Source organism: Phoca vitulina, unplaced genomic scaffold, assembly GCF_004348235.1.
Source record: "Phoca vitulina isolate PV1807 unplaced genomic scaffold, GSC_HSeal_1.0 scaffold25, whole genome shotgun sequence".
Taxonomy (NCBI): domain Eukaryota; kingdom Metazoa; phylum Chordata; class Mammalia; order Carnivora; family Phocidae; genus Phoca; species Phoca vitulina.
The window spans coordinates 8,620,967-8,639,420 of NW_022589728.1; the positions used below are offsets into that span (position 1 = coordinate 8,620,967).

At 41.1% G+C, this 18,454-nt stretch overlaps 1 pseudogene; it reads left to right on the plus strand.

The window, feature by feature from the left end:
• Nucleotides 1-3,802: 3,802 nt before the first annotated feature.
• Nucleotides 3,803-3,943, plus strand: LOC116643289 (annotated as a pseudogene).
• The last annotated feature ends 14,511 nt before the right edge of the window (nucleotides 3,944-18,454 follow it).

Genomic DNA, 18,454 nt, shown 5'->3' on the forward strand with positions numbered 1-18,454 from the left:
AGTGACACAGTGGACAGCATGCTGAAGAATATTCCTACAATAACTATGGTAATACGGCATTTCTTTTTTTTTAAGATTTTATTTATTTATTTGACAGAGAGAGCACAAGCAGGGGGAGTGGCAGGCAGACAGAGAGGGAGAAGCAGGCTCCATGCTGAGTGGGGAGCCCGATGTGGGGATCGATCCCAGGACCCTGGGATCATGACCTGAGCTGAAGGCAGACGCCTAACCGACTGAGCCACCCAGGCACCCCTAACATTGCATTTCTATTTTATGATTAAAATAAAAGAGATACTGGAGATTTCTGGGACCAATGGAGAATGCCAAAAAGGGGAGTTAAGATTTCCCAGTGCTCCCACTCCAGGCAGGGGCCCATCACACTGAGGGTGGAGGGCAGAGGGCTTGTACAAGAGCCATGGCTCCTCCAAAAACTGGATGCTTTCTCCACATGACTGCCTCTTCCAGGGTCTCTGAGGGCTTCATGCCGGAACACAATTTAGTAAAATGCTTCTGTGGTCTGGCTTGGTCCCAGGTAGATTTGGCTGTGGAGCATGTGGGGTCTCAATGCAGAGTGTGATGCTGCTGGTTTACTGCAGGTTTCTTGTCCCATTCCAGAGATTCAGATTTCAGGACCAAGGCCTTGCCAGTTTTAGGAGCTCCTCCGTTATTCCGTTTCACACTTTGTGAAACACAAATCTAACCAGGATGGATGAACTGTGTATCCTTGAGAATCCCTCCTCTGCCTAAAATGGAGCTATAGAGGGAAGTAGGTTATGTTCAAGGTTATATTTGCTAACAAGAGCCCAGAGTACATATTCTTGCTGCAAGCTTTAAGAAGAGTTCTATATTTTTAAAAGATTTGAATCATATAAAAATGAAGAACATAATTAGACCTTTGTCAGACTAGCAGATGGACAAGGAGGAACATTCCCCAAGTTAAGGCAAACATTTCTTCAAAACATAGTTCTGTGCCTGCTTCAAGGCTGGGTCCCCAAATTCCACACTGGAGGACGTCACTGATATCATTTTGTCCTAGACAAATATAAGCTTCTCGTCTTCGCTATTAAAAATTTCTCAATGATTCACCCATGAAACAATTAATTTTAAGCAGTGTTTCGATAAATCCTCAGGGCAAAATTAGTTGAAAAATGTACTTCTGGGTATCTAAGCGAGTTATCCAACTACACATAATTGTTGACGATAAGCCAATTAAATTTTGAAAGGCATTTCCTGTAAGTATTGATAGTTGGTTTTAAACCATTCTTTCTGACAGTATTTAGAGAGCAGAACCACTCTTGAGACTATTTCTACTTGTGACTATAAACCCGTATCTTTGGCAAATAGGACCTTAGGGGTAGGATCCTAATGCATCTAAAAGTGGTTCAAATCATGAATGTACATTTTTCATAAGGGATGTAAAAGGAAAGAAAGCATACTCCTCTTTTAAACTACTTATACTGATCTAACTCCTCAGTAGACTCTCCTTCCTGCTAGTTTTGAATTTCACAATAGTGTTAATTTTCAAGTTATGTGTACACATCAGTAACTAAAATATATAGTCAGTTTGTGTGACTTAATACTCATGAGTTCCTGTCCAAACTCAAAGTCAAAGATTATAAATCCAGTCTTTTACCTATTTCTCTACAACAACAATCACAAACGGAGTAAGTTCTCAAAGCTTATTTGTTAGCCTGAGAAATGAAACTAGCAATTTGTTAAGGAAAAATTTAGATGGAATGTGCTGAATGGGTCAGTAGTTTAAGGAAGTAAAGAATTTTCCTGATTAAATATGGATGAGACCAGTGTGTTCCTAAGTGGAATCATAGGAAAGAGGAAGGCCAGAAAGTTGGGGTCCAGCCACAATAGCACTTGTTCAATCTGCTCTCTTTGGCTTTCTGCCATGTGAGATTTATCCAGGAAAAAAGTTGTCTTGTAAAAGGTTTAAATATAACCTCGAAAAATTACCCTGAGTCCAACCAGAGAAGGCACTCCAACAGAGTTATTATGAACAAACAAAATAGTCATCAATTATAATAGACCATAAGGAACTTGGGTTACAGGAAGTATTCATCAGGTGTTTTAATTAACTTTAGGGTCTAATTAATTATATTAATGAGGATGCATTATCAGACCAAATAAAGGAGGTGTGTGTAAAGTTCAGGGCATTTTGTTCCCTGGGTTATAAAACTAGGACAAGGAAGACTTTGGAGTGTCAATAAAAAATTCTATGCTTCTCCAATCTCACCCACAAAATTTATAAACAGGTAACTTTGTCCACCATTTTGCCATCAATGCATTTCAGATGCCCAAACTTAGAGCCTCTCAGATGGAATTTATTATGCTTGGTTTGGGAGAAATGATAGATTTAAATAAAATCAGTGATGACCCTTCCAAATTCTATTTCACATGTAACTCATAACCTGGTCAGTTTAGGGCTTTGTTGTGTCTGTCTCTTGTTTTTTTATTTTCAAACTAACAGAGTCCATGTCAAACCAAAAATATGGAGGGAAAAATTTACAGTTTTCTCCAGCCATAGAATTGATAAAGCCAGTTTAATTTGTCCATAATATGTTGAATAGAGGAAGAAAAACTTATCAAAGAAATTGAGGCTCAGTTTCAAGATCTTCAAACAGCAAAAGTCAACAATAAAATTGGAAAGCCTCATCGACCTCCTGCATGACCCCTAATCTCACTGGTCACATTTACAGAACAGAGAGCTAGCTGATGGGACAATGTTGACCATTCAGGCCAAGTTATCTATCCAACGATGGGAGTAAGTAGGAAGAGGATAACCATTTTATCTTTAACATGGGTGGAAACCAGATTTATCCTGTGCATTCACACAGATTTATGCTTTTTTCCCGAAGAAAAATTATCAATGTGATTCAAGAAAAATAATCTAGTCATTTATATTTTTGTAATAGAAAGAATAATGATATACTAATAAAACCCTATGACGCATATATTATCTTATATATGAGAAAACTTAAGACCAAAACAATTGCAAATTTTGTTTTTAATTTTAAATGAGAAAGTAGCTTTTAAGTGAGTGAGTCTAACTGTCCACTTAATGGAGAAATTTAATTGACAACCCCTCCAACTAGTGATTACTCTCCGAATACTTTCTGTGATTCAAGAAAATTCATATTCTACTTTTGAACAATACTAATTAATAGAAAACTCTTCCTCATATAGAGGTAAAATCCACTTCTCCATTAATCTCTCAATGGGTCTTAGCTCTATGCTTTGTATCTACACAGAATAACTCCAACCTTTTTATGTATATAACCCTTGACATTTTGGAGGGGTTTATTTCAGTTGGTGGCCTCTACCCATTATCGTTCTGGTCAGCCTTTTATGGACACATTCCAATTCATGAGATGCTCTCTCAAAAAGTAACGATCACACTGGATATAAACTTTTGATGTGATACATAGTGTATGGTATAGACCTATCAGATCCTTGGACTTGGACACTAACACTGGCTGTCCTGAACCCCATATTTGTATTGTATTTCTTACAGCCACCATGTTACATCCTATGACTTCTGAGTCCTTTTCATATGAACCATATTTAAGGTACCATTAAGCAACTGATTTCTTCATAGAGTTCATCACATTTATTCTGTTCAACTTTCCCTTATTTGCATTAGTGATAAATTTAAAGTGTCAAGATATTTTTAAAACCTGATATTGCCATTGAACATACAGCTATTCCAATCTTTTTCATCCAAAATTTTGATATGCTTTCTACATTTTTTACCCCTTCAATAGTAAAAATATTGACCAGATCAGGGTGAATTATCGCTTCTCGGTCTTTTGGCTAAGATCAAGTGTAGAATCTTCCTAATATGATTATCATTAACAAATAGTTTGGGGGGCAAGTTATGACTCCATTTAAGGGAAAATGAGCTCTCCACATTTCTTTTTTTTTTTAAGATTTTATTTATTTATTTGAGAGAGAGAGAGAGAGAAAGCATGAGAGGGGAGAGGGTCAGAGTGAGAAGCAGACTCCCCGCTGAGCCGGGGGCCCGATGTGGGACTCGATCCTGGGACTCCGGGATCATGACCTGAGCTGAAGGCAATCACTTAACCAACTGAGCCACCCAGGCACCCTCCCACATTTCTGTTTGAAGTAATCTCTATACAACGTGGAGCTTGAACTCACAACCCTGAGATCAAGAGCTACATGCTCTACTGACTGAGCCAGCCAGGTGCCCTCAGTTTTAAAATGTAGGTTTAATTATTATTCAGGCCAACAGGTCAGAAGGTGAAAAATTTTTTGTTATACACAGTTCCAAAGAGAAGGGAGCAACCAGGGTCAGTCAGGGGGCACAAGTGTTGGGGGAAAATGTGGTCAAAGGCATTTATTATGGGTTTTGCTTGAAGGATTGAATAAGGCAAGGTAAGCCGCTCAGCAGGGTTAGGAGTGCATAGTTTGAATAATTTCAGCAGGCTCTGGGATAGAAATAAGGGTGGTCCCCCTAGTTGTCCAAAACCTGGGCCTCAAGTGATTTAGGGCAGGAGGATAGTGTCCAGTATGAGAGGGGTTTCATAAAAGGAAGTGGGTAGGTGTATAGATCTGGGGTTGGTTGGTATGTATATCATGTAGTTTGCTAGCTCTAGGAATTAGCTAGCCCTGGGAGGGGCAGTCTCTCCATGTGGTCAGCGACACCCAGATGCCAGAACACCAAGAAAACAGAAAATAAGATACGCAGTTAATACAATGTCCCCAGCTGTCTGTAAGGACAGTGCCCTGCTCTGACCTAACTACATCCTACCTATGGCATTCACTTAGCCATCCATCTGACTGTTTTCTGCTTGTTGAAAATGCAGATTTCTAAGACCCTCTCTAGGCCTTCTGAGGCTAAGAACTCAGAGGGAAGCAGGGAGGGGACAGGGTGTGTGCAGGGGCAAGCCAATCTCCTGGAGGAACCCTTAGCATGAAGAACAGCCAGGGAGTAACCTCTTCAACATCAGCCACAGCAACTTCTTTCATGACACGTCTCCAAAGGCAAGGGAAACAAAAGCAAAAAAGAACTTTTGGGACTTCATCAAGATAAAAAGCTTCTGCACAGCAAAGGAAACAGTCAACAAAACAAAGAGGCAACCCACAGAATGGGAGAAGATATTTGCAAATGACATTACAGATAAAGGGCTGGTATCCAAGATCTATAAAGAACTTCTCAAACTCAACACCCAAAAAACAAATAATCCAGTCAAGAAATGGGCAGAAGACATGAACAGACACTTCTCCAAAGAAGACATACAAATGGCTAACAGACACATGAAAAAAATATTCAATATCAGTAGCCATCAGGGAAATTCAAATCAAAACACATTGAGATACCACCTTACACCAGTTAGAATGGCAAAAATTAACAAGGCAGGAAACAACAAATGTTAGAGAGGATGTGGAGAAAGGGAAACCCTCTTACATTGTTCATGGGAATGCAAGCTGGTACAGCCACTCTGGCAAACAGTATGGAGTTTCCTCAAGAAGTTAAAAATAGAGCTACCCTATGACCCAGCAATTGCATTACTGGGTATTTACCCCAAAGATACAGATGTAGTGAAAAGAAGGGGCAACTGCACCCCAGTGTTCATAGCAGCAATGTCTACAATAGCCAAACTGTGGAAGGAGCTGAGATGCCCTTCAACAGATGGAATGGATAAAGAAGATGTGGTCCATATATACAGTGGAATATTACTCAGCTATCAGAAAGGATGAATACCCAAATTTTACATCAACATCATGGGACTGGAGGAGATTATGCTAAGTGAAATAAGTCAAGCAGAGAAAGACAATTTTCATATGGTTTCACTCATATGTGGAACATAAGCAATAGCACGGAGGACCATAGGGGAAGGGAGGGAAATCTGAAGGGGGAGAAATCAGAGGGAAAGGTAGGGCTGGACCATATGCTAGTTGGCACCATAAGGCTCCGTTCCGGAGCAGCCCGCTTGGTGTTCCCTGCCTGACTCTATCACCTCCCACCTAAAATCCTGGTGGTGTTGAGGCTCTAGGGAAATGATGTCAATATTTCTTTTCCTTCCTAAGTTCATAAACAGAGATCTGGGGTGACGAATGCTCACTGGAAAACCTTCATAAGATTTCCCTTCCTTCTCCACTACCCCAAGCCCATAAGCCAAACGGACAGCAGGATGCTTCCAATTGTAAAAGATACCAAAATGCTGTCCAGTGGTTTCCCAGAGGGGCAGGGTGGAGAAGAGAAAAGGTGTAAAGGCATTTAGTAAGTCGTCTTTGCCTTTTCAGAGCCCAGGTACCCAGCTGAGCCCAGGCCACACCCAGAAACGACACTACATCTTTGCATAGCAGCCCAGCATAGAGCTTTGCCCTCACACAAGCTGGATTCAAATTCCACTCAACCCACTAATTGTATGACCTCTGGCGAGTTATTCATCTCTTGGTGTCCACATTTCCACATCTGAACAAATAGAGAAACAAATAGAGAAACCACCTCTGAAGCCGACGTGAGGGCCCCATGAAAGCAGGTATATTAAAGCGCTCAGCAACGTGCCTGGCACTCACACAGTCCCCTGGCGTCAGATGGGGCAAAGACCCACATGGCCTGCCCTGCAGGGGAGCCAAGGGGACAGAGCGTCCTCTGCACAGGTACACGTGGGCCTGGAAGCCACAAGGAAGTGATCCCTCCTCTCTTTCAGGCACTGATCCCCAAAAAACTCTTGGGAAAATAGTAGAGATTTTGAGATCTGTAGGAAAAGAAACGCAAGGGATTGGGGTGCTCTGTCAGCCCCACTTGACAAGAGCATGCATGGATCTTGCTGTTTGTGCTCAGCACTGTGGCCCAGTCTTTCAGTGCAGGAGATGCCCACAATGTCATTAGTCAGCAAGCATAACCTTGTGCTGGTGTATCAACCAGGTCCTTTATTTTCTGTTTCTGATGCTTTGGGTCTTGCTGACCCTGGAGGGACTGTCCCTCCCAAGTCTACCCAGTTCTTTGACATTGCTTGCCTTCCGGTGTACTTTTCAAATGCAAACCAACCAATTCAGAGCCCATACTTCAACTGCCTCCTTTATGGGGCTCTCACACTCTGAATATTTCCATGTACCCTAATCTCCCAGAGCCAGTACCCGAGAACTAGGGGCAGCCCCTGTGCCCCAGAGCCCACTGAAATGATTCAAATTAGCCAATCCAAAACCCGCTTGCCCTGTCTGCCCTGTTCCTTCCCATAGAAACCACAATAAAGGCTCTTGCCCACAGTCCCCCCACCCCACCGCCCCGCTCCTCTGCCTCCTGACCAACTATGGTGCTTCCCCAGGTGGCCCTGCTCAGAACTGTGTGCTCCCCTTTCTTGGGACTTGTGAGTCACAAACTGTCTTTTCAATGTCATCCGATCTGTTGGCCTCACCCTACCTAAATACAAAGACCTATATTAAGGCAGCTGGGCACTGAAGATTTAAATGAGAAAAAGACAGCTCCTTGGGACATTTTTAATCACAGCCACATTAAGCAACTAACCAGTCAGCAACCCCGAGCTCATTTCTAGAGGGCACAGCAGCATCACTAGACTAACTCACAAGTATAGTCTGGGCCGTCCTGGGATCCCTAGATGGCAGAATAGAAACCTGCCCCACTTCCTGCAAGGTGGACAGAACCCTGGAGTAGAGCTGAGAGCGGGTCCATCCTCTCTGAGGCTCAGTGCCATGTGCACATGCTCAGCACTCAGGGCCACCAAGGTCGTGGGGAGGCCCTGAGGCCGACCGACCAGCTAGGAGAGACCAAAAGTCAGCAAAGACCTCGGGAATGCCGTAATCAATCATGTGTGGTCTGGAGCTTCCAACTACAACCAGGGATTTCTTTTTCTTTTCTTTTTTTTTTTTTCAAATTTATTTATTTGAGAAAGAGAGAGACCACGAGCGGGGAGAGCGGCAGGCAGAGGGAGAAGCAGACTCCCTGCTGAGCAGGTAGCCCGACACGGGGCTCAACCCCAGGACCCTGAGCTCATGACCTGAGCCGAAGGCAGACACTTAGCTGACTGAGCCACCCAGGCGCCCCTCTTTTTTTATATAAATTTAAATCCTTTAACATTATGATTAAGAAGCCTTCTCATTCAGAAAGACCGAAAAAAGAGGGACAGGAAGGGGAGAAGAAGGAGGAGGAAAAAGAGAAACAGGAGAAGAAGAAGAAAAGGGAGAAGAAGAGAGAGAGGAAGGAAGGCGGGAGGGAGGGAAAATGAAGAAAGGAAGAATAAACGATAAATTAAATCAGGAGGATAGAACATTAAAATTACTTTGAGCAAGATGAATGGGTTAGCTTGGCAGTACTTGCCATAACAAAATACGGTAGATTTGGTGGTTTAAACAACAGAATGTATTTTCCCACATTCTAGAAGCTCCAGGTCCAAGATTACGGTGCCAGCAGAGCTGGTGTCTCTCGAGACCTCCCTCTTGGGCTTATGGATGGCCTCCTTCCCGCTGTGTCCTCAGGCCGTCTCTCTGTGTGGGCACAGCCCTGGTGTTTCCCGTACCAGGACCCCAGTCACATTGGGTAAGACCCACTTTAATGGCCTCATCTTAACTCAGTCACCTCTTTCAAGGCCCTGTCTCCAAATATAGTCATTTTCTGAGGTCCCGGGGGTTAGAGGGCAACACACGAATTTTGAGGAGACACAACTTAGCCCATAACAGTTCGTAATTTTAACCAACAGGCAATTCAGCGTATTGGCAGAGGGCCTGGGTTTGATTCCGTCAGCCATTTACGAGGTGACCTGAGACCAATCTCTTACCCTTGCAGCGCCTCACTTCCTTATCCGTAAAAATGAAGAGAACAGTCAATACCTGATTTATGAGAATAAAAAAGGCACATAGAGAGTGACAGGCATTTGTTGAGCTCAGAAAATGTTACCATCACCATAAGTATCATTATTTGAGTGGAACGTACTTCTACTCCCAGTGAGTTGGGTCACTTAGACTGTCCAGCTGTGAGCGAAACAGCACAGTGGAAGGAAAGAGAACTCCAAATGAGCTAAAATGTCGGCTTATATCAGAAATTCATTATCTTACTTTGAACATAAAAAAGACACAATTTTGGGCACCTGAGTGGCTCAGTCGGTTAAGTGTCTGCTTTCGACTCAGGTCATGATCCCAGGGTCCTGGAACCGAGCCCCACATTGGGCTCTTCCCTCTGCTTCTCCCTCTACCCCTCCCCGCTGCTAGTGATCTCTCTCTCACACACACACACTCTCTCTCTCTCAAATAAATAAATAAAACCTCTAAATTAAAAAAAAAGACACAATTTTAAGTGATAGAAAACCAGTTTCTCCTGCACCTGGTTAATAAATGTTGGATAAGATGTGAAGAATATCAGCTTGAGGGGAGCAACATTATTATCCTTCACAGGCAAGGCTCATGGTCTCAGCCCAGGGAATGTATGTGCCCATTTTACCCAAGAGTCTTAGGGACACACATTAATCCAACCAAGCAAGGTTTGGGCATAATATGGAGGAGGTTGGACCAGGATGTAAGTGTAAGAGATTAATTATACTAATCATAATCAGGAAAGCAACAGGATATAAAAGAGGGACAGTGAGCATGGAGCCTAGGTAATAAGGGAATTTTAGAATGAGAATTTGCAGGTCTTTATCCAAATGTCCAGACATTGAATCTGTGGAAAGAAATAGCCCTCACTGGAGAGCTGTGCTTTTTCTTCTAGGGCCAAGATGGTTCATCTGATCTCACCCCAGGTGGAAAAGTGGCTTCCATGCTTCCAGGATTTGACCTTAAGAACATTTAAATTCTCTGAGTTTTAGTGTTTTCAAAACTGAAAAATAGAAATTATATTATCTTATTTGTAAGGTTGTGAAAATAATAAAAAAGAATATAAAGCACTCAGCAATGGCAGGTGTTTTCATTGTTACTGTAGTTATTACTCATGTCTCTTTGCCCCATTTCTGTATCAAGAAACAACCTGTGGGTTATTAATTTAGCTTACAGAATCACCCACACTGTGCTGCAGAGCGCCCCGCACATCAGATACGAGTACTCTGGTCTCTGCTGCAGATTAGCAAATTAGCTTTCTGTGTGCATGCTAGACTTCTGTGAGTTTGGTCAGATAAATCAGTCTGATCTGTTCTGGAACACTAGTAAGACTAAACGTAAATGTATGTGAGGTTGAGGGTCGGACTCTGGCACACCATCATACGATCCTGCCATCTGGTGAGGCCTTGCCTAAATGGCTGACCACCAGACCTCCCTGATAATACCGCCCTATCCCAGTCTGCTAATTGCAGCATAAGAAGGATGGGAGGTGAAGGGTTTGAGCTAAAGCCATAATGTCCTCATTCCCCATCTTAAGCAATCATTATAATTGCTTTCATTCTAAAATACTTTTAAGTGTAGCATATCACTTAACTATATCAGCTTCGCGGATAGAGAGGACAGCGAATCACAATCTTTCTTTGATAAAAAGAAAAACAAACCTAGAGATGTTAAAAGTCTTGCTCCAACCATGCAGTTGCTATCAGGTGGAATCAGAATCCACATAGATCAGTCCATCATAAACTCCAGCAAAATAATATAGGATTACATGTATACAAGACTTAGCCAACCTTTTTAGTACTCCTTGTTTAGAGGAAACCTTTCCCTTGCAATCATTTCTATGATGCACTAAAATGTTCAATGGCCGATGACACTTCATACTGTAAAAAAAATAGAATAAGGAGAGCAACATATATTATGGTAGAAAATTTAGGCTGAACCCTTGACCTTAAAAAGATGTTCTGGCAATGGATGGGTAGTTCCTTCCCACAAATAACAATTATAAACTCTGGATGAAATATTAAAACAACCACCTAAAGATACTAAAGAACAAACAAAAACAGGAAGATACTAGAAGGAGATGGACACAAGGAAGAAGAGAAGACACTGGGTGAGTTGTCTTTTTTTTTTTTTTTTTAAATGTGATGAGAGGTGGTCCCAGTCTGTACCATGTGGCTAAACCTGGGATTTTTTTTTTTAAGTCGTATTGGCTTGAAGATTAGGAGAACTGAGATTGGGCAGAACTAGCAGTTGGAAAATGAGGAGGATAGTCTCAGAAATGAGAGGGCCAGAGAACCAAGTTTTATGTATAAACACAGCCCAGACCCATCACCAACCGCTGAATCACATGCACAGCCAAGCTCCAAGCCAGAGTGAAAGAGGGAAGACAGAGTTTGCAGTTTTAGTTCAGCAAGTTATCATCCTGCCCAAGCAAAACATCAATGCTTTTTGTGATAACATAGCAGAGTCCAGAGTCTATGTAGTATATCACTCACAATATCCAGGAGACATTCCAAAATTATGTGACATACAAAGAAACAGGGAAACATGACCTGTCTTTACTTTTTTTTAATTCAATTAGCCAAGTTATAGTACATTATTAGTTTTTGATATAATGTTCAATGATTCATTAGTTGAGTATATCACCCAGTGCTCACCATATCACGTACCCTCTTTAATGCCCATTGCCCAGTTACCACATCACCCCAGCCACCTCCCTTTCTGAAACCTTCAGTTTGTTTCCCAGAGTCAAGAGTCTCATATGGTTTGTCTCCCTCTCTGATTTCTTCCCATTCAGTCCCCCCACCCCCAGTGGCCTCTGCACTATTCCTTATGTTCCACATATGAGTGAAACCATATGAAAATTGTCTTTCTGTGCCTGACTTACTTCACTCAGAATAATCCCCTCCAGTTCCACCCATGTCGATGCAAATGGTAGATACTCATCCTTTCTGATGGCTGAGTAATATTCCATATATCACATCTTCTTTATCCATTCATCCGTGGAAGAACATCTCGGCTCCCTCCACAATTTGGCTATTGTGGACATTGCTGCTATGAACATTGGGGTGCATGTTCTTCTTTTCACTACATTTGTATCTTTGGGGTAAATACCTAGTAGTCCAATTGCTGGGTCATAGGGTAGCTCTATTTTTAACTTTCTGAGGAACCTCCATACTGTTTTCCAGAGTGGCTGTACCAGCTTGCATTCCCACCAACCATGTAAGAGGGTTTCCCTTTCTCTGCATCCTCACCAACATCTGTTGTTTCCTGAGTTGTTAGTTTTAGCCATTCTGACTGGTGTGAGGTGGAATCTCACTGTGGTTTTGATTTGTATTTCCCTGATGGCAAGTGATGTGGAGCATTTTTCCATGCGTCTATGTGTCTGTTAGCCATTTGTATGTCTTCTTTGGAGAAGTGTCTGTTCATGTCTTTTGCCCATTTCTTGACTGGATTATTTGTTTTTTGGGTGCTGAGTTTGAGAAGTTCTTTATAGATCTTGAATACCAGCCCTTTATCTGTAATGTCATTTACAAATATCTTCTCCCATTCTGTAGGTTGCCTTTTAGTTTTGTTGACTATTTCCTTTGCTGTGCAGAAGCTTTTTATCTTGATGAAGTCCCAATAGTTCATTTTTGCTTTTGTTTCCCTTACCTTTAGAGACGTATCTTACAAGACGTTTGCTTTATGCAGGTCGAAGAGGTTGCTGTCTGTGTTCTCCTCTAGGACTTTAATGGATTCCTGTCTCACATTTAGCTCTTTCATCCATTTTGAGTTTATCTTTGTGTATAGTGTAAGAGAATGGTCCAGTTTTATTCTTTTGCATGTGGCTGTCCAATTTTCCCAGCACCATTTATTCAAGAGACTGTCTTTTTTCCATTGGATATTCTTTCCTGCTTTGTCAGAGATTAGTTGACCATAGAGTTGAGTGTCCATTTCTGGGCTCTCTGTTCTGTTCCATTGATCTATGTGTCTGTGTTTGTGCCAGTACCATGCTGTCTTGATGATCACAGCTTTGTAATAGAGCTTGAAGTCAGGCATTGTTATGCCCCAGCTTTGGTTTTCTTTTTCAACATTCCCCTGGTGTTTTGGGGTCTTTCTTGTTCCATACAAACTTTAGGACTGTTTGTTCCAGCTCTGTGAAAAATGTTTATGGTATTTTGATGGGGATTGCATTGAATGTGTAGATTGCTCTGGGCAGCATAGACATTTTCACAATGTTTTTTCTTCCAATCCATGAATATAGAAGTCTTTCCATCTCTTTGTGTCTTCCTCAATTTCTTTCTTAAGTGTTCTGTAGTTTCTAGAGTACAGATTCTTCACCTCTTTGGTTAGGTTTATTCCTAGGTATCTTATGGTTTTGGTGCAATTGTAAATGAGATCGATTCCTTAATTTCTCTTTCTTCAGTCACATTGTTAGTATATAGAAATGCAACTGATTTCTGTGCATTGATTTTGTATCCTGCTACATTGCTGAATTGCTATCTTGAGTTCTAGTAATTTGGGGGTAGAGTCTTTTGGTTTTCAACGTAAGGGATCATGTCATCTGCGAAGAGAGAGAGTTTGACTTCTTCTTTGACAATTTGCATGCATTTTATTTCTTTTTGTTGTCTGATTGCTGAGGCTAGGACTTCTAGTACTATGTTGAACAATTGTGGTGAGAGTGGACATCCCTGTCGTGTGCCTGACTTTAACAGAAAAGCTCTCAGTTTTTCCCCATTGAGAATCATGACCTATCTTTAGAAGACAACCAGCAGATACTAACTCTGAGATCATCTAGAGGTTGGAATTAGTAGACAAAGATTTTTAAGCAGCTACTATGACTATGCGTCTAGACATAAAAGAAAATATGCTCATAATTAATACAAAGAGAAAAAAATCTCAGCAGAGAAACAGACACCATAAAAAAAGAACCAAATGGAAATTCTATGACTGAAAAGTATAATACCTGAAAATAAGAATTCATTGGCTGAGCTTAAGAGCAAATTGAGGATGTCAGATTTTTTTAAAAGATAAAAATAGAAATTATCCAATATGAGAAACAAAGAGGAAAAAAAGATATTTTAATAAGTGAACAGAGCCTCGGGGAACTGTGAGATCTATCAGGTCATCAATACTAGTGGTTATATGTAATTGTTCCCAGATAATCAGTGAGCCAAATGTCCCAAAGATGGAATGATCCTTCATTCACTTGTAGACAAAAACTCTGAAGGACCTTATTAAATATAATGCATTAAACTCATCAATTTCAAGTAATACTAAGAAATCAGGCCTTAATGGCAAGATAAGCTTGGTAATGCAGACCATGTGAAAGTTAAAGAATGTATCATTTCTTGGAAATACACGAAGCTTCAAGAACTAAAAACCTCCTGAAAGACATGGATTTAAAAGTCTCACTGATGTAAAGGAGAAAGTGAAATATAAAAAGGGACTCAGTCTTTTTACAGTGGCTCACATTTAAAAGTCTTAAACAGCACAATGGATGCTGGGTCTTGACAAGGAATCAGTTGCTTGACAACCAGATCCTGAAACCTCAGCTAATCTGGGAAGGCATCCTTTTTCCTCTCAGTGCTGGTAAAACTCTCTGCAGTTCTAGAAAGGCAACCCCAGAAAAAAATATAAGAAATCAATCAATTAATCAATTCATGGCATTAGCATATTTGTAACTTGTACTAGTAAGTGTAATTCATTTGGTAATTATCACTATGTTTCTATGCACTCTTTCCTGCTAGTTATCTGAAGCATTTGATAGAGGAGATTCATGATTTTATTTAGTGTTTAGAAGAGTTTGATTAAATAAGTTTGCAATCAATGCTTAAGCATTTGGGTAATTTAATTTGTTAAATGTGTAAATTTTGATATATTCATCTTAGGTAGCATGTAAATACTTAGAGGAAAATCAATCATTTATGTTTAATGTTTGAAGAAATGTTTAAATAAATTATAATACTAATAAAATGGACATTAAATAAAATATGAATAGCTGCTAGTGTTATCTACTGTTTGAGGTGTTTTGGTCCATGGAGAAGAATCTGGTTAACAAAATTTTTTTTTTTTTAGAAAAAAAGAGAGAGAGAAAAAGAGAGGGAGCACATGCCTTTGTGCATATGTGCAAGCAGAGGGGAGGGGCAGAGGGAGAGAGAGAATCTTTTTTTTTTTTTTAATTTTTTTATCGTTATGTTAATCCCCATACATTACATCATTAGTTTTAGATATAGTGTTCCATGATTCATTTTTTGTGCATAACACCCAGTGCTCCATGCAGAACGTGCCCTCCTCAATACCCATCACCAGGCTAACCCATCCTCCCACCCCCCTCCCCTCTAGAACCCTCAGTTTGTTTTCCAGAGTCCATCATCTCTCATGGTTCTTCTCCCCCTCTGATTTCCCCCCCTTCATTCTTCCCCTCCTGCTACATTCTTCTTCTTCTTTTTTTCTTTCTTAACATATATTGCATTATTTGTTTCAGAGGTACAGATCTGAGATTCAACAGTCTTGCACAATTCACAGCGCTTACCAGAACACATACCCTCCCCAGTGTCCATCACCCAGTCACCCCATCCCTCCCACCCCACCCCCCACTCCAGCAACCCTCAGTTTGTTTCCTGAGATTAAGAATTCCTCATATCAGTGAGGTCATATGATACATGTCTTTCTCTGTTTGACTTATTTCGCTCAGCATAATACCCTCCAGTTCCATCCACGTCGTTGCAAATGGCAAGATCTCATTCCTTTTGATGGCTGCATAATATTCCGTTGTATATATATACCACATCTTCTTTATCCATTCATCTGTTGATGGACATCTTGGCTCTTTCCACAGTTTGGCTATTGTGGACATTGCTGCTATAAACATCGGGGTGCACGTACCCTTTCGGGTCCCTACTTTTGTATCTTTGGGGTAAATACCCAGGAGTGCAATTGCTGGATCATATGGTAGCTCTATTTTCAACTTTTTGAGGAACCTCCATACTGTTTTCCAGAGTGGCTGCACCAGCTTGCATTCCCACCAACAGGGTAGGAGGGTTCCCCTTGGGAGAGAGAGAATCTTAAGCAGGCTCTAGCCCAATGCCCTGAGATCATGACCTGAGCCAAAATCAAGAGTCGGTTGTTTAACCAACTGAGCCACCTAGACGCTCCCTGGTTAACAATTTTTATAAAGTTCTATAGCAAATGCAGACAAAATCTAGAAGGAAAAGGGTATTTTATGCGTATTTCCATAATATCATATTGCATACCACTCAAATTCCAACTTAAGAGATTTCTAACTTTAGTGTCCTAACTTCCATTTTCAACAGATCAGATTTAATCCAGTTCTGATGAGAGAATAATATAATATTGCCTCCACAACTAGAGGTACAGATAAAGGAAAAAAGGGAAATTTTGCATTCCTGGCTGAGATTCATGCCCCACAAGAAACACGTTTGATATTTGATAATTTTTCTTTTGAATGTCCATACCCAAGCTTATCTGTCAGGCTGGCAAGTAGCCCACACACAAGGCAATAACCAGCTTTCAGTGAACATAGATACCAAAATAAGAGGGCCAAAAAGAAAGATCCTTCAAACTGGCTGCAAATGTTATTTCTCTCTACACATATCTTTTTTGTATTCAGAATTTTTTTACCTTTATTTAGCAGTTTCAGAATAACGAGTTAATTGGTGCCCTAGCAGTATCCAAAAGTGGCTAAAAATTTTTTTAGTATCAGAAACTTACAAATTTTAAGATCACACACATACACACACACATTCATTTCCTACAATCGTTATTCTTTTTTATTTTTTAAAAAAGTTTTATTTATTTATTTGACAGAGAGAGACAGCGAGAGAGGGAACACAAGCAGGGGGAGTGGGAGAGGGAGAAGCAGGCTTCCCGCTGAGCAGGGACCCGATGTGGGACTCGGTCCCAGAACTCTGGGATCATGACCTAAGCCAAAGGCAGATGTTTAATTGACTGAGCCACCCAGGCACCCCTTGTTATTCTTTTTTTAAAAATTATTTATTTATCTAGAGAGAGATGCGAGCATGTGCACACAAGGAGGGGAGAGACAGAGAGAAAATCTCAAGGAGATGCCACGCTGAGTGTGGAGCCCAACACAGGGCTTGATCTCACAACCCTGAGATCATGACCTGAGCCAAAATCAAGAATCGGACACAACCAAATGAGACACCCAGGTGCCCCTCATTATTCTTTTTGATGGTCAAACTGCCTTCAGTTGATGCCTCCTGTGTCCTTTGAATATGACCCCAGTAATTTTTTTTAATTGTAGTAAAGTATACATAACATAAAGTTTACCATTTTCACCATATTAAGTGTTCAGCATTATTTAGAATGTTCACACTGTTGTGCAACCACCAGCACCCATCTCCAGAGCTCTTTTCATTTCACCAAACTGAAATCCTCTACCCATTAAACAATAACTGCCCACACTCATCTCCCCACCTGACAACCACCATTCTTTTTGTCTCTGCATTTGATTACTCACTCTAGGCACATCCTATAAGTCAAATTACATGGTATTTGTCTTTCTGTGACTGACTTATTTTACTTAGCATGTCTTTAAGGTGCATTCATGTTGCAGTATGTGTCAGAATTTCATTGATTTTTAGGGCTGAATAATATCCCATGGTAGGTATGTATCCCATTTTGTTTGTCCACCCATGGATGGTCCCTGGGGTTGCTTCCACCTTTTGGCAATTGCAAACGATGCTGCAATGAACATGCACGTACAAGTATCTGTTTTAGTCCCTACCTCCAATTCTCTGAAGCTTACACCCAAACGTGGAGTTGCTGGCTTACATGGTGATTCTGTGTTTAGATTGTTAAGGAACTGCCCCACTGTTTCCCGGGGCAGCTGCACCACTTTACATTCCCACCGGCAGTGCCCAAGCGTTCCGATTTCTCCACAGCTTCACCAGCACTTCTTTTCTGGTTTGTCTTTTTTTTTTTTTTTTAATGATATCCATCCTAAAAGGTGATTTTTGCATTCCTGGCTGAGATTCACGCCCCACAAGAAAAGTGTTCGATGTTCGATCATTTCTTTTGACTGTCCATACCTAAGCTCATTTGTCAGGCTGGCAAAGGAGCCACACGTAAAGGAATGGGGAGTGACGAGATATGGGGCTCCCTTTTGGGGTGACGGAAGGGTCTTGGAACTAGCTAGATGGGATGGGTGTACACCACCATGGATGTACTGAAGGCCACTTAATTGTAGACTTTAAAATAGCTAATGGTTAAATTTGTGGTGTGTGAATATTACCTCAATTAAACAAAAAACAGAATGGGTGCGAAAAAAGGAATAAAACCACTGTTGGATAAGCAAGAGAACGTTTTTGAGAGGCGCCTCAGTGGCTCAGTTGCTTAAGCATCTGCTTTGGGTCAGGTCATGATCCCAGGGTCCTGGGATCGAGTTCCTCATCAGGCTCCCTACTCAGCGGGGAACCTGCTTCTCCCTCTCCCTCTGCCCGTCCCACCCCTGCTCATGCTCTTGCTCACTCTCTATCTCAAATAAATAAAATCTTAAAAAAAAAAAAAAAAAACGTTTTTGAGAAAAAAAATTTGAAGCCGGAAGTGTAAGGACCAAAGTTAAGTGACACAGTGACGTAGTAAACTGAAGAGCCAGACACTGTTTCACGCTACTTCACCCTGAGGT